This window comes from Gallus gallus, chromosome 1, assembly GCF_016699485.2.
Source record: "Gallus gallus isolate bGalGal1 chromosome 1, bGalGal1.mat.broiler.GRCg7b, whole genome shotgun sequence".
In the NCBI taxonomy this organism is placed as follows: Eukaryota; Metazoa; Chordata; class Aves; order Galliformes; family Phasianidae; genus Gallus; species Gallus gallus.
Window position 1 is genome coordinate 99,788,424 of NC_052532.1, and position 16,312 is coordinate 99,804,735.

Genomic DNA, 16,312 nt, shown 5'->3' on the forward strand with positions numbered 1-16,312 from the left:
ATACACACACATCCTTTTCCACTATAGACAAGCACTGTTTCAGGGGTTTCATTGGGATACACCTCAAAACAGCAAATATTTTGCTTAGTGTCAAGACAAATGTCTTGAGCCTTGATGGTATTACTTTCACAAATAAATCCTTGTTGTTCCCATACAGCAAATGAACTAACATTAACAGTTTGCCATTTGTTTCCATTTTGCTGGGCCCATACTGTGTGTTCTAATGGGTAGAGTATAAACTAGTTGTGATTCAGTCCCAGCACAATGATTGGGTATACAATATATACTGAAGCACTGTGTATTATTAGGACAAAAGCTATAGCATAGTTATTAACAGGATCATAAGTGAAATTAACTAGATGCCCCTAAGATTGAAATTTTCTTTCAGATTTGTCTGCATTGTCCAAGATCACCTTTTGAATTTTAGTGTGTAAAGCATTTCCTTTACCTTCTACAACTAAGAGCTAGGGAGACATTATTTTGAGTTATGGCAAGTATATCTACAATTAACTGGTGGTCTTTTATATTTGTTCTTTCCCATTGAGATAATACATTAGATAAGAACCGCTGGTTGGTTCCCAGTGCTGATGGGGAAGACTGGGTTTTGCAATACACATAGATCACCTGTTACATCCGATACCCTACCTTTATTCTATTCTTTGTCCTACATTTCCCTGGACTTGGGGAAGTCAGCCAGTACTATCCTGGCCCCATTCATTTCCTGAATACATTTCATTACTGCGCTTAACCACAGTTGAAAGGGTTAAGCCTCTTAGAATTAGAATTTGGTCCCATATGCCCAACGTAGGCCAATGTAGGCATGGGACCATTACCAGTTAGTGAATGTGATAGGGTCAGCATAAGCAATTACAAATATTAATCTGAAGAAGATGCCTGTCCAAAACAGTGACACTGTTGATGATACCACAATGGATACCACAGGGATCTCAGGAAAAGGAGCAGGGTGAGAAGGGAACTTGCGAGTCACAGCATCAGGGTCAGCATTCATTAGCATATGGAAAACAAAAGAGAGAGAACTTCCTGGTTCCAGAGGAACAAAGGTTATAGGAGGCATAGCTGAAAAAGAAAAAAAACAAAACTTTCTAGTCCCAAATGAACCAAGGTCAAAAGGTAGGTGAAATCCAGATGGATAATTTTGTACATTTCCCCTGATTGTCTTGAGCCTTCCAGATTTTATTTTCCAGATTAACCCTCTTTGAGGGTTAAAGGGACAGAACCAATGAGGGGCAAATTAATTAACACCCGGTTGTCCCGGGGAGTATTTGTCCGAATAAGCAGCCCTTTGAGTAAGGGACCACAGGGTGTAATGGTTGCCAGTAGTGAAAAATATTCCAGGTCCTCACATCCTCCAGACTTTCTCCTGGATACAAGTCACTGCCTGGGCAACTAGCATTAATCTCCCTCTCATTTACTATCTGTTCTCTAAGGGCTTGGTTAAAGGATGACTTTTGAATGTTTTTCTTTCTCTAACTGTCCCCTAAGGTCTTCTACTTGGCCCTGCAGGTATGTGACCAGTTCCTGCAAGGACTGAATAATTTGAATTTCTGCCATGTGCTACTGGTTGGGGATCTCTACATCAGCAGTAAGAGCAGCTCCTAGAACTGCACAAATGGTTGATTTTCCCTTTCCCTCCTCCATACGAGTTGTTTGTGGAGGGAATTTATATGAACTGTGACTCCTTCTAAGTTGGACCAGCTATTCTGTTCCCACCCTATCCCCACAGGGGAGGGTTTGGCACCATTTTTTTAAAGAGGTTGAAAAGCGGATATCCACCTTTTTTTTTTTTTTTTTTTTTTTTTCCCCAATGATCATGCCTCAAAATGTGGAGCAATCTCTTCAGGGGAAAGGAGGAACATGTAATATCCACAACTCAACAATTTCCTTCTTACACCCCCGAAGGATCAACTTCCTACTTTTTTCTACCAATAACGCATTTGTTGCTACCACCTGGACACATTGAGGCCAACCTCGAGATAGAGGGTCTAATAGCTTAGACAATTATGAGTAGATTTTCTTTTGTTCCCCCCATTCTTGTGTTAGAACTTCTAGAGTAGCTCCTTCATTGACACTTAACAAAAAGGTGAGAAGTTTTTTTCAGGGCAGGCAGTTCTAACACTGGTGCTGTGATTAAGTCCCATTTTGATACTTCTACTAATTCTTTTTCCCCTTTTGTTCATTTTAATATGTTGGGTTCTCCCTCTGATAGTTTGAGATACAATCTCTTTGTCTTTTTGTGCATATGCTTCTATTTGTAATTGACAGAATCCAATTAAACCTAAAAACTTTTGCAACTCCCCCTTTGTTCTGGGCAGAGAAAGCTGCAAAATTTCCTGAATTCCTTCAGGATTTATTCTGCATTTCCCTTCAGAAATCACATGCCCAAGGTATCTGACTTCTTTTTCCACATACTGCAGTTTATTTTTAGATACCCTTAGCCCACATTCCTCCAAGAAGTTCAAGAGTTTACTTGTAGTCTTTTTTACTTTAGAGTCCTCTTTGCCACAAATCAGCAAATCATCTACATACTGTAACAACTTTACCCCCTCTTCAACCTGAAACTTTTTCAAAACTTTCTCCAGCACTTGTCTGCATAGATTAGGTGATTCTGTGAACCCCCGGTGTAAAACAATCCACATATATTGCTGCTTTCATCCCATTTCTGGGTCCTCCCATTCAAAGGCAAAAAGATCTCGACTCTCTGAGTCCAAAGGGCAGGTCCAGAAAGCATCTTTTAAGTTTATTATACTAAACCATTTTTGTTTGTGTGGGATCTGACTCATTAGAGTATAGGGGTCAGGAACTACAGGGTGCACTTGAGAACTATTTCATTAATTTTTCTTAGACCTTGCACCAGTCAATACGTGCCATCTGCCTTCTGTACTGACAAAACTGGAGTGTTAAAGGGTGACATACAGAGTTCCAGAAGACCATCTCTAACCAATGCCTATATTATAGGTTTTAGACCCATTATCCCTTCTAAAGGTATGGGATATTGTCACAGTTTCACAGCTTCACGTCCTCCTTGGACAGTTATTTTTAAGGGAGTAACTGTGAGTCTACCCCAGTTTCTTTCCCCTGCCCACACCACTGGATTTATTTCTTTTTATCATCAGCTGTTAACAAATTCATTGATACCTTTATACCTGTTCCACACGTTTTCAACTGCAATCCTAATGTAACTGTTAAATCTCTCCCCAATAAATTGGTCCCTGCTTCTGGCAAATTTAACAATTTCTCTGTGACTATTTTATCTTCCTATTTTAATTCAGCATTCTCAAAAATTGAAACTATAATTCCTGATCCCTGTACCCCTGTTATTCTTAAAATGTTCCCATTTAAATTAAGTCCTGGTATTTTATAAGTTTCAGATGACCAAGTATTAATCAAACTGTTTTGCTAATCCAATAGGGTCTTCCATTAAACATTTCATTTTCTTTTAAAATTTCTCACCCCACTAGTAAGTGGGGAGTTTACATATCCTATATCTCCTGGTAACATCGGAACTTCCCTAAGAGGATACATGTAAGTGTTAGTGGGGTTAATGGAGTTAGATTTAGGAAAGGGGAAATTTATAATATTCCCTTTGCATTGTTCCAATTCACAGATCTCTGTTCAGATGGATGATGATTTGAGCCAATACCCTCCACTCTGTCAGCTGTCTGCAGTCTCCCTGCTGTAGTTACAGGACTTGACTCAAGGACAGGATGGTAAGGGGGGGTCGCTGTTCCACAGAGGAAAGTGCATGAGTTCTAATCCTAGGGAAAGGTACAGGGGAGGTAAATAGCTTAAAGGATCCCATCTTTGGTTTCCCTGTTGTCTCGCTCCAATTTATAGGAGGGAGAGGAGGTTCTTTGAAATATGTATGCCCGGCGTGAGATTAAGAAACAGCGGTTCAAATGTTGGTCCGACCAGTTTATTATAAATGTTAATAAGGGAGATGGGGAAAGGGGAGGACGGACGCTATTAAGGATTGGGGTGATGGGGAAGGGAAGGCGAGCGATAGAAAAGATAGAAAGAGGCAAGAATTGCGTAAAGCGGGGATAGTCACCACCAGGATCCGGCAGCAGTCCCGTTGCACGATGTTCCGACGGTCCGAGGCCGAAGGGCAGGAGCAGCGAGGCCGGTCTTGGGCAACGAGAGGGTGCAGGTCGGGGAGGAAGCAGCAGGTCTCAGGTAGCAGGCCCAGGGAAGTCCGTCAGCAAACGGTCCGTAGAGGAGGATCGGAAGGCAGGAAGCTCGTGTCGTGGTGAGAGATCAGTCTCCACGTAGAGATCCGTCTACACGTAGCCGTGAGGATCAGATGGCAGAGAGCCCCTCAAGTCTGTCGTAGTGAGTGATAAGCCTCTGCCGTTGCCGTGGTTGTGGTGAAGGATCAGCTTCCACCGTTGTGGTTATTGGACCCTCTTTTATTCTCCATTTTCTGCTGCCTACGTGACATTCCTGGGTGCTTGAGCAAGAGTCCTGTGCATACCTCCTGAGATGGCCATTTTCCTTGAGATAAGTCCACACAAAAAGACCGTTTCCCGGCCATTAGCGGCAGCTTATCTCTCTCTCGATGCCCCTGGCCTTGTCCATCTGTGCTCCTTAAAGGATTTCACAATCCCTAGCCAGGACCTGTCCATCAGTGTCCTCAAGACAAAAGATTTCTCTGCCTTTGCCCAGGACTTGCCTGGACTTGTTCCTCAGCAAACTTTGAGTCAATGATATAAAAGAATAGTCTCTTACACCTGTTCTTCCTTATCTACAGAATTTCATCTAGCCATGATTAGCTGCTGTACTCCCTGAATCCAAAAAGCAAGCAGCATATGCAGACTCCTCCAAGAAAAAGGAGTTCTATTGTTTACGTGCATGTTCTGTATATCTACAGTTCAGTAATTGTCCTGTGTTTTAGATCTTTTTCTCCACTGTCACTTTCTATCTGTTACAGATTACCTTTTCTTAACATTTAGTTATACAGTTTATACCTACTAGCTAATTTATTCCTGCTCTTCTGCTGTCAGACAGTTTGCTAACCTATGTTATCCTTCACATGGGATGCTACTGATGCTTGTATATGAAATAACTGCATCTGTGACAGTAAATGGAAAAGCTAGGATTGTAACTGAGGCTACCCAGTTATTTATGTTTCCTTCAGCCTATGCTTTCTTTCTCTGCTCCACAGCTTGAGTTAGATATATGTACTCATGATGTTCCAACTCTTATAAAAAATAAATAAATCTGCATGTTATGGGCTCAAAGACATTAAAATCCAAAGTGTTAAAGCTAATATGTGCCAGATGTTACTCATAATTTCTTAACAGAGTTACATTTCATTTCCATGAGCTGCACCAAAATCTTTACTTCTGCCCCTTGTTTTGGAAAAAAGGAACTACTAGTCTCTCTAGCTCTTTTTTACATTTTCTTCTGGATATTTATGCAACTCCATAAGAGAACTTCTTTACTTTTCTGTCATAGTAAGACATTTTTTATGTTTCAGTTCCAGAGTCTTCCCTCTTTTAAGAATCACTCTCCTTGCATGATTTGTCATACCTTTGGAAAAATACATTATACATCTGGAAGCAAACCATTTAATTGTTTGTCACTGTTCTTCTCATACGACTCCTGTCTAAGCCCAAATAAACTAGTATTCTTCTCCCATGATTAGAAAGCAATATTTTTGATTCTCAGTGATGAAGTTTTATATTATTTTGTGAATCACTAGGATTTCTGCTGTTCAGTGATGCTAGTTCTGCTGACTTACTCTTCTGTTTAACTTTCAAAAGATACTTCCCTACGGAGTGAAGTTAACAACAGAAGTTTAACATCCACTTAACCAGCACAGTCTATTTTCAGTCATCTTAGATGTGTCTTTCTAAAAGCCCTTTTTTATAAAATGCTGTTCATTGGCAGTGATTTTAGGCTTTTCCAAGAAATTCTGAAACATTCTGCACTTTCTGAATTTATCTTTAGGATCATCCCAGAAAGATACACCCTAGAAAACTTCAAGTTCACAAATTTTCTGTACACAGATTTCCTTTCTCACATCTCACTTAGGTCAGTTCACTTAACAGCTACGTAGTTACTTTGGTGATTTTATGCTTTTGTTTTTAATAGCAAATCAGAAATAAAAATGCAGTAAAATATTAGTTACATTCATTCACTGTATTTAGTTTTGCATTGCTTTATGTTGCAGTGATTATAATTTAACTAGACAAGAACCAAAAGAAATATTTAATAGAAAATTATGAATATAATATTAACAGTTAGTGAGGAAATCTCCCTTATTAATTTTATAAATTTAATCTCCACTAAAATATTACTTGGTTTAATCTGATTTTTTCTTGTCTCTTTTAAACTTTTCTTGGCTTAATTTTTCATGCTATAATATAATCAGTGCCCGAAGATAATATTTAATAGAATATTAGGTTGTCTTTCAATGTGATTGGGAAATAGTGTATTTTTACTTGTACTACGACCATGGATTTTACTCATAGGGCTAAAGTGCAGATTTAGGTCTTGTTGGTGTGAACTACAACCCTTATTACAAAGTGCCACACATATTTCTCTGAGTCATAAAACCTTTTATGGTTTCTACGTGCCTTCTGGGTTCTCCATAAGAGATTTTTTTCCATTAGGCTGTATCAGATAATAATTGTACTTCTTGCATTGACTCAACTGTGCTGACATATCACTGAAGAGAGGTCAGAGAGTATTAATTCTTCACTCCACAATTCCAAACTGCTTTTAGAACACAGTATATGGACTCCTAATACTTCCTACCACTGCCAGTATGTATAGAGGCAGATGATCCAGGGGATTCTGGCACTGATGAACAGACACATAGGTCAAGACTAAATTAGCGTCTGGTTTCCAAGCAGCAGCGGTTGATCCAGGCCAACAAGCTGTCTGACAGAGTCTCTTTATTCAGTCAGTAGAAAAAATAGTAGTAGCAGTACTGGGGCTGAGCATATTACCTAATAAAATGCTTTACTTGGTATAGCTACTTCTCTTTAGTAAAGTATAGAGGGAACCAGAGACTGGAAACCGTGCAAGCACTCTGAATAATTAATTGCTTCCTTGAATGTAGATATCATATTTGATGTGACCAAAGTAATTGCAAAGCTTTGTCTCCATCAACAGCAGTACAACTTTGGTAGTTCAGAAATTCCCATCAAATGTTTTTGGAGTGATTCCATCTCTCTTATTTGGCAGAGAAAACATGAAATTCGAGCAAAACAAAAAGTTGAGGAAAAAAAATGACACTGTAGAATTTTTGTCTCTTGATCCCCTTCAGACCTGGCGTTTTGCCTTTTCATTCCTTGGTGCCCAGTGGGAAACATGAAGGAGGCTGATACATCAGTTTTCACCATCTGCAAACTGCGAAGGAGAAAAGACCAATTTCATTGTGCAAAAAAATCTAAAGTGATAGCGAAGGCAAAAAGTTCAAAATGCCATTACCTTCTGTCAGAAATGGATCTTTAAAAGCAGATAAAAGCTGATCATGTCCCTAATGTAAAATAAACTAGGAGATGACAGGAAAAGATATTTATAGGGAATAGAAGGAAAGTGCTTTGCTTTGGAATCCAGCCATAAGGGAAAGTGCAGCTAAGGATAATTCATTTCAGAATCTTCCCCAGGCTGTGTTAGTCCTACTGCAATTCTGCAGAATAATAGAACCAAAATGCTCTTTTCTGGAGTTGTAGGTTCAATTTCATTGCTTTTTTTTTTCTTTCTTTCTTTCCCCTTTTATCAACCCAAGATGGACAGATGTTTTAATATCTGGAAGGATCAGCTAAGCTTAGGCTTATTTTATATATATATATATAACAGACTATATATAACAGAATGGCCTATTCCTCTTCAAGGAATTATGTCAACAAAATCTTACAAAGCAAATTGGTCAGAGTGGGAATTGGTTGCCAGTATGCCTGATCCAAAGACAAAGAAGGAGCATCTTACTGACACCATTGTTACTGACACCACTGATGTCAGCTGGTTGTGAAGCAGGCCCTAGGGGATAGTGCTTACATATATATCTAAAAAAAAAACCAAAAAACCCCCCAAAACAGAAAAAAAGACAAAACAAAAAACATATTTGCATTTGAACCTTGCTACATTATGTATTCATAGAGGATATTTCAAATCTTAATTCACTGTATTTATTCCAGCTTTCGGAGATATTTTAAATGTATATGAGAACACAGTCTCCTAAATACATTATATTTAATGTTTAACATGTTAAGAAATCATGTTTAAAAGTGATTTCCTAACAAACTAATGCATATTGCCTAGTTGCTACACTTACAAAAATCTTGTCAGTGCTTAAAAAGAAACTAAGACACATTAAATGTCTCTATGCTATTTCAGCAGATCAGTCTTCCAAAAATCAATAGTTTAGTGCCATCCTTTAAAAAGTCTTTGGATGGGACAGACAACTGATCAATTTAGAATAGTTTTAAAATATTATGCATGCTTGTGAAGACTAAACAAATTAGTTGTTGAGGGAACCATATTGCTACAGCATTTTGAAAATCACTTGATGCATAATTTGAGCTTTGATTCAGTAAAGTATGGAAACATAAGCTTAAAGCTAAGTGTTTTCTGTCACACTTCTTTTGTCCTGTCTGTAACATGCAGCCAGCATGTATGATAAGAAAAAAGATTCTGCAGTGTAAGACTTCAACTATGACTTCTTATTGTTTGAGAAGATGGACCGGGGAAATGGAAATCTGCCAAGGTAACTAAGATACTTAGCAGACAGTGATATGATAATAGCAGATTTAAAGACCCATCAAAAAATTAAGATCAAATACACTATTTATTTTTCTGTAATGTAAAACAGATGGCATCTGGACAGACAAGAAATGTGAATTTATGTCACAGTCAGGAGAGCCATCCACATTATTGCTGGCATGGACATGGTAAAGTCAAGTCAATCTCTAAGTGAAGAACAAGAAGAATAAAAGATCCTCCCTCTGAGGAATTTTTGCCAAGGCAAGGAGACTATGCATGGGCAGAAATGGTCTAACAGCTTGAAAAATACACTTGTAGAGAAAAAGTGTCAATAAAAACGCAAGAGTATAATATATTTACATAAGGTAACAAAAAATGCCTGAAAACCACAACTCCAGATGCAGGTTCAATTCATAGAAAAACAACAACAAAAACAGTAAAAAAAAAATGGAAGAAGTAGTCCAACTACTTCAATGCATTCCAAATGAAGTAGAGATAGGAAAACTGACAAGTTAGAACCTGGAGTTTTAAAGAACATGTAACTCAATTCCAATCCCCTAACCCCCCCCCCCCCCCTTTTTTTTCCCCCTAGGAAAGCAGAGTTCGTACGGTCGGTCACATATTTTGACTTAAATAGATTTTTGATCCTGTTTTGTATGAAATTTTCTCATAATAAAAATGTTGATGCAGAGCATTTTAAGAAGCTAGTCAGAAGGCTGACACCGAAGGTCTGGTGACTGAAAAAAAATGCCTGTGGAAGCTTATTATAAGGATTCTATTTCAGTAGAAACAACATAACTACAGAACAAAGTACAAGTGGCAGTCCATAGAATCGTAAAATAATTTTGGGTTGGAAAAGACCTCTAAGGTCACCAAGTCACCACTAACCTTGCACTTCCAAGTCTACTACTAAACCAGGTCCTTAACAACCACAACTACACATCTTTTAAATAACAGCAGGCATGTTGACTCAAATGCTTCCCTGGTCAGCCTGTTCAAATGCTTCACAACTTATTCAGTGAAGACATTTTTTGAAATATCCAGTCTCCTTTGGCACAGCTTGAGACCATTTTTTCTTGTCCTGTCACTTGTTGCTTGGGAGAAGAGACTGACCTGCACCTTTCGGCAACCTCCTTTCAGGCAGCTGTAGAAAGCAATTAGGTCCCTGAGACTCCTGTTCTCTGGGCTAAATAAATCCAATTTCCTCAGCTGCTCCACATGAGACTTATGTTCCAGACCCTTTGCCAGTTTTACCGTGTTTCTTCGGACACACTCCAACACCATGATATCTTTCCTGCAGTGAAGGGCCCAAAACAACATCATATTTGAGGTGTGACCTCACCTGAGCCAAGCACAACAATCACTTCCCCAGTCCTCCAGGCTGTCCTATTTCTGGATCTTAGTAGATTACAGTCAGTAAGCCATCTGGGATTATACGACAAGGAAATAATATCTCCTCTATCTGTCACTGTTAAGGTCTCTGCATTGATATCAAATACAATTAAAAACCATAATGGAGATCTGGGGTCTCAAAATTGTAAACTATAATGAAATATAAAAGGATCTCTCAAATACGTGAGTTTAGGGAAACATAACAAGATGCTATAAATATAAAATGCTACTGTGAGGATAAAGCAAATAATATGTTCATCATATGGTTGGGGCAGGAAACAATACTCTTAAACTGAAGCAAGAAAGATGCAGGCCAGACGTTTATTTTCTTTTAAGGATCCTGGGGCACTAGAACAGTAATTTTAATATAAGTTCAAGAAGACTTAAAGACTGAAACATATATTGATTTTATGCTAGGTGCAGATGTACTACGTAACCTTATTCTTCCTTCATTTCCATGATCTGAGTAGTTGGTAAGGTGACATTTAACACTAGTATAAAGAACTAGATTAAACAACTTCCTTGGAATATAAGTGGAATTGGAGTATCTTCTTCATGTAATGGTCTTTTAAAATGTCAGCATTAACATATCACATTGTATAATGGTAGGTGTAAGTGGTAGTGTAAGTAAGAATGGAAAGAGGTTTTTTATTTTTGCGAGCAGAAAGAGTTCAAATGTCTCCTTGGAACAAATGGAATATTGAGCCTGTTCTGTAGCTGACATCTTTCAGGATAGGAACAAGAGATAAATCTGATCTGTACCAACATTATTAACATTAGCCTATATACAGCCAGCCTAGATAGTCCTAATAATTGAGTGGAATCTGGCATAATAGTAACTCAATATCTCAAAGCAACATAGTATAAAAATTTCTGCTGCAAGTATGAGAGAAGTATATGCCTGTGGCATATCATTATCCAAAAAACTATCTTTCAGTAAAGCAGTGTTTCATTTTTTAGTTTAACTCCATCATAATTATTTTTAGAGATGACAGGAAAATTTCAGCACTCTCTGTGTATCTTTCACTAAAAAGAATCTAATGTGCCAGAGAACACATCTTTGCAAAATGGCCACAGAAATGCTTCATGAATGTTGTTACTGAGCATGACAATATTTATGATAAAACAAACTACTAAACCAGGAAAAAAAATACAGTATGATAAAGATATATAAAGTTTTATAAAGTATAAAGTTATTATAAAATTTTGTCAAATGGAGGTAAGTTTTTCAAGAATGCTGAAAGACCCCAGCTAAAATGAGGAGCGGCATGATAAACTTGTCTGCTATGTTAACAATTAGTTGTTTACAGAGCTAAGAATAGATACCTGGTACTAAACACAGCAGTTTAAAACACTGGAAAGAGGAAGAATTAGTTTTACATAAACATAGTTGTACATTCACAAACTTGAACTGTACACATTTTATTCTCATGTTTCTTTCAGATTTGTCTCAAAAGGGAATATTTTCACTATTTATATGATCTAGTGTCTACTATACTTTGTGCAGTCACTAAAGTTAAGATCTCAAGAAATCTGATCTATTTTAAACGGGATTGGAAAAATCCTCCATAAATCTTTCATCTCAGGGTTTGAAAACTCATGAGACAGTAAAGAAAACTCATGAGACAGTGAATGAGACATAAAGCAAGTTAAATTATCTTTACTGGCACTATACAGTTGATATGTTACTGTTTTCTCCATTTTTGTTTTCCAGTAATTTTTAATCTTGCATAAAACTGTTTTATATATTTATGTAAGATAATCCTTTAATCATTAATATTATTAACCTAACTTGAAATTCGCAGTCCCATGCATGCAATTTTGCTAACAATACAATTCTAGGCACTGAACAGACCTACCCATCCAGTATTTCCAGTTGAAATTTACCTCTGCAAAAAAGTAATCCGGCCGCCGGAGGGCAGTGTTGCTCTTCATCAATCTCATTTTCATCCTCCGTGTTTTGGAACGAAAAGGCAAGACTGCCAAAATCAAGTTTAAGGGTGCGGTACTGAAAACGGCATCCTTATCGCTGCTCCTAGTATTGCATCTAGCACCTAAGCCTAAGAGCTCAGAATTAGGGAAAATGTACAGACAAATTCCTACAGTCAGCTGTGTTTCTGATGTACTTAATTTACCAGTAGTTAGGCGGCTATACATCTTGGGGGATGTTCCAATCTATTTTGACGACACTGAACCTATGCAACTTTAATAGAAACAGTAGATTTCAGTTTGAGCTATATAATTTGGAAGCACTGAATAATAAAGCATATTTCTGAAAATGACATCCTTGATTTCCTCCTCAAGGGCTCTGGTATTGCTGTTTTGTTTTTAGGGTACAGATGTTATGAAATTTTAGAGCAATGCATTCCAGACAGCTTCATGAAATCCTTGATTATGAAGTCATGCATGTGCAGAGGTATTGGCAAGACTCATTTTTATTCAAATCCTTGGAAATGAAGTAACATACCAAAAGAGATTCAATCAAATTATTTCTGGGGAAATCTTTCAGATAAAAAAGATGGTCAAAGCAGCAAAACTAGCCTTATTCTTCTACTTCCTATTATTATTATTATCATCATCATCATTATTCAACGAAATAGAGATATTTTTTGAAGCACTAACTCTCACCTTCAGTACTGCATGTTAAGATGAGACAAGTATTTTGGTTGTTCTCTGTACTACCTGTGTAAATATTGCTATTCTATCAACTCCAAGTACATGAAGGAGTAATACAACAGATTATAATGATTCACATTTTCTAACACCGAATAATACAGCTACAAAAAATATTTATGCAAAATTTGTTTATAGAATCCAAAAAAAAAAAAAAAAAAAAAAAAAAAGATGGATTTTCATCTACTGCATGGAGGTGATTTCATGCACAATTAAACATAGTCTTCTATACACATTTTTTTTATCAAAGCTCAACAGAGGTAGATGGGAAATGAATTTGAATATGTTAGAGGAGACTTTTACTTAGACCATTTCCCCTGGGCAGAACAAAATAAGAACTGGAAGAAGAGCTACGGCCCTGAGACTGATATAGCCACATAAGTTTTAGGAAATGATATTAATCACAAGAACAAACATAACTGGTTTGTGGTGGTAACTTCCTTCCTTCCTTCCTTCCTTCCTTCCTTCCTTCCTTCCTTCCTTCCTTCCTTCCTTCCTTCCTTCCTTCCTTCCTTCCTTCCTTCCTTCCTTCCTTCCTTCCTTCCTTCCTTCCTTCCTTCCTTCCTTCCTTCCTTCCTTCCTTCCTTCCTTCCTTCCTTCCTTCCTTCCTTCCTCCCTTCCTTCCTTCCTCCCTCCCTTCCTTCCTTCCTTCCTTCCTTCCTTCCTTCCTTCCTTCCTTCCTTCCTTCCTTCCTTCCTTCCTTCCTTCCTTCCTTCCTTCCTTCCTTCCTTCCTTCCTTCCCTCCTTCCTTCCTTCCCTCCTTCCTTCCTTCCCTCCTTCCTTCCTTCCCTCCTTCCTTCCCTCCCTCCTTCCTTCCCTCCTTCCTTCCTTCCCTCCTTCCTTCCTTCCTTCCTTCCTTCCTTCCTTCCTTCCTTCCTTCCTTCCTTCCTTCCCTCCTTCCTTCCTTCCTTCCTTCCTTCCTTCCTTCCTTCCTTCCTTCCTTCCTTCCTTCCTTCCTTCCTTCCCTCCTTCCTTCCTTCCCTCCTTCCTTCCCTCCCTCCTTCCTTCCCTCCTTCCTTCCTTCCTTCCTTCCTTCACTTCTCTTCACCTTTGAATGAGAAAAATTGAGAGCTAAATAGCCATAAGTGACCTACAAATTATTCCTGGTATTGCAGATGTTACTGATATCATTAACAACAACAAGGGCTTTGATTTTAAGCAAAATAAAGGGAAAAAAAAGCCATCAATTTATAAACAATACCTCTGTGATTCATGGATCTACTTTTGTCTTCCTATTACTCCTCTATTTCTTCAGACTTATTTTTATTTAGGGTTCAATTTTTCTCACAGTGAAGGCAAGTGAAATCTGCTGTCTTTATCCTTTATTGTGCATGTCATTTGTTATACATTGACTTTACCTCAAGCTCATGGTAGCTTATACCTGCTACATTTCTCACAGAAGTTCCAAGCAGTCATGAACAAATTCTTGCATCAGATTTCTTACAGAAAGTTATGGACAGAATTTCCTGGGTCAGCTTTGATATCTGAGTTATGGAATACTACTGCAATACCACAGCTAAAATAGATTTGTTTTTGAAAAGGCTGAAGCAGATATCTGGTGTTCTTTTAGTACTCTTCAAACAGACATTTGGTGTTACTAGGTGATGTATAGTTTCCTCCTAGGTGAGCAATAGAAGATGTCAATAGAATATCATCCTTATATCTCATTTGAATCGAGAATGCATTACAATAGCAACAATCTATGGCTGCTTTTGGAAGTTCTCATTTCATTTGCTTTCATGTCAATCCATAGGCACTGAAAATGCCTTTTTTTTTCCATTGGGGCTTGACAAGTGTGGTTCTTTAACTGATGAACAAACTGTTCATTTATCACTGCAGTGAAAACAGGAATGTCATTTCAGCTATTTGGCCAGAATATGGTGATGATTGAGCTACGCTTTGATAAAGCACATGCCCTTATAATCTCCACTCTGAAGATCATGAACAGCATAGAGTTCACACGAGGGGATAAAATTTACAAACAATTACTTATATTTTTCATACAAAATGGAGTATATGATACACCTGCTGAGACAAACAGTTGCTAACTAGATGAAAAGCTAAAGGTTGCCAGATGGGCATTTGCACATTCATTACCAATCTAGCACAGCCTACAGCATTTCATACTTTTTTCCCCAAGCTGCCCTATGAATTCTTTCTGAAAATGTGATGACGGTGGAAATAGAAGAGCACTAATGCTAAAGAGTCTGCTGGTTCCCCTTGGCTAGTGATTCTTTAGGGGAATCTTGGTAAACAGAGCACTCAAGCTAATGCACAAGTATTTAAATATCCTGATGATCTTCAGTGTCAGTTGCACCTATGCTCATAGAAAATAGGTTTCATAGAACTAACTTACTATATCAACTATGATGTCCAGACAGATAGATAATAGTAATAGCAATGAAATAATAGACCAATGAAAGTTATAGTATTAGTGTTACACAGAATGAACAAAAATTTAGGTTTATACAGAATAAGTCATATGCTAGATGTGCACGATTTAGAACCCTAAATAATGGATTTCAAAGACAATTTAAGCTAAAATTCTTGACAATGTTTCATTCTTCCAGGATCTTACCATCCTTCCCTGCTTCTCCGTTAATGTCAAATTGGATTATGAAAAACACACAGTACTGTCCTTAAAAGTGCACCAAAGTTATACTTACCTCAGGGATACAAAAGAAAGATTTTTTTTTTTCTTTCCCCCCCTCTTTTCCAGAACTCTGGGTGTTGTAATGTCATCAATTCACTTTTTAAAATTTCCTTTTATTTAAAATAAGAAAACTGGACCGTGATACGGGACTAGGGGATCAAAACTAGACTAATATAAACCTTACTTGACATATATCTCAAACTTCAGTTAATAGCATATCTATGATGCTACAGATAGACAACGGGGTATTACACCAGGCATTAAGAAATAATAAGCATAACAAAAATGTGTGACAGTGAACAGAGCAAACAAGCAAAGTAGGTACAGTGGGAATGAGCCATGGTTTGACATGACTGCTGAAAAGGATTGATTTTGTCTTCACATTTCAGTCAGATTTTCTATGTGACAAGACCCTGAATTTTGTATGCAATTTCATTCCATGTGTTTCCATGAAGAATAAAGGTCCTTTTTTTTTTTTTTTTTGTTATTGATGTTTTTTTTTTTTTTTTTTTTTTTTAATTGTCTCTTTCTGGCTCAGCATTCTTGCTCTCTGAGTTGCTAAGCCATTACATTACATTAAGTCATTTTCAACACAACTTGTCAATTCTGTGAGCATTCTCTTTCCAGAATTCAAGTTATGGTTACACTTTATGACTACATAGTTATGACTGTCCTCTCAACTCCTCCTCCAGCTTTGACCTACCACACAGCCTGCGCTAAGGCCTGTGATGGACACTAGGGGAAGAACTGTTTGATCAAAGTCAGAGGAATAGGTTGGCAAGACTCAATGGACAGGAAGGAATATGTTACTGTGCAGCCACTGCCACTAGCATCTTGCTGTCACCTTGCAGCTATCATCTC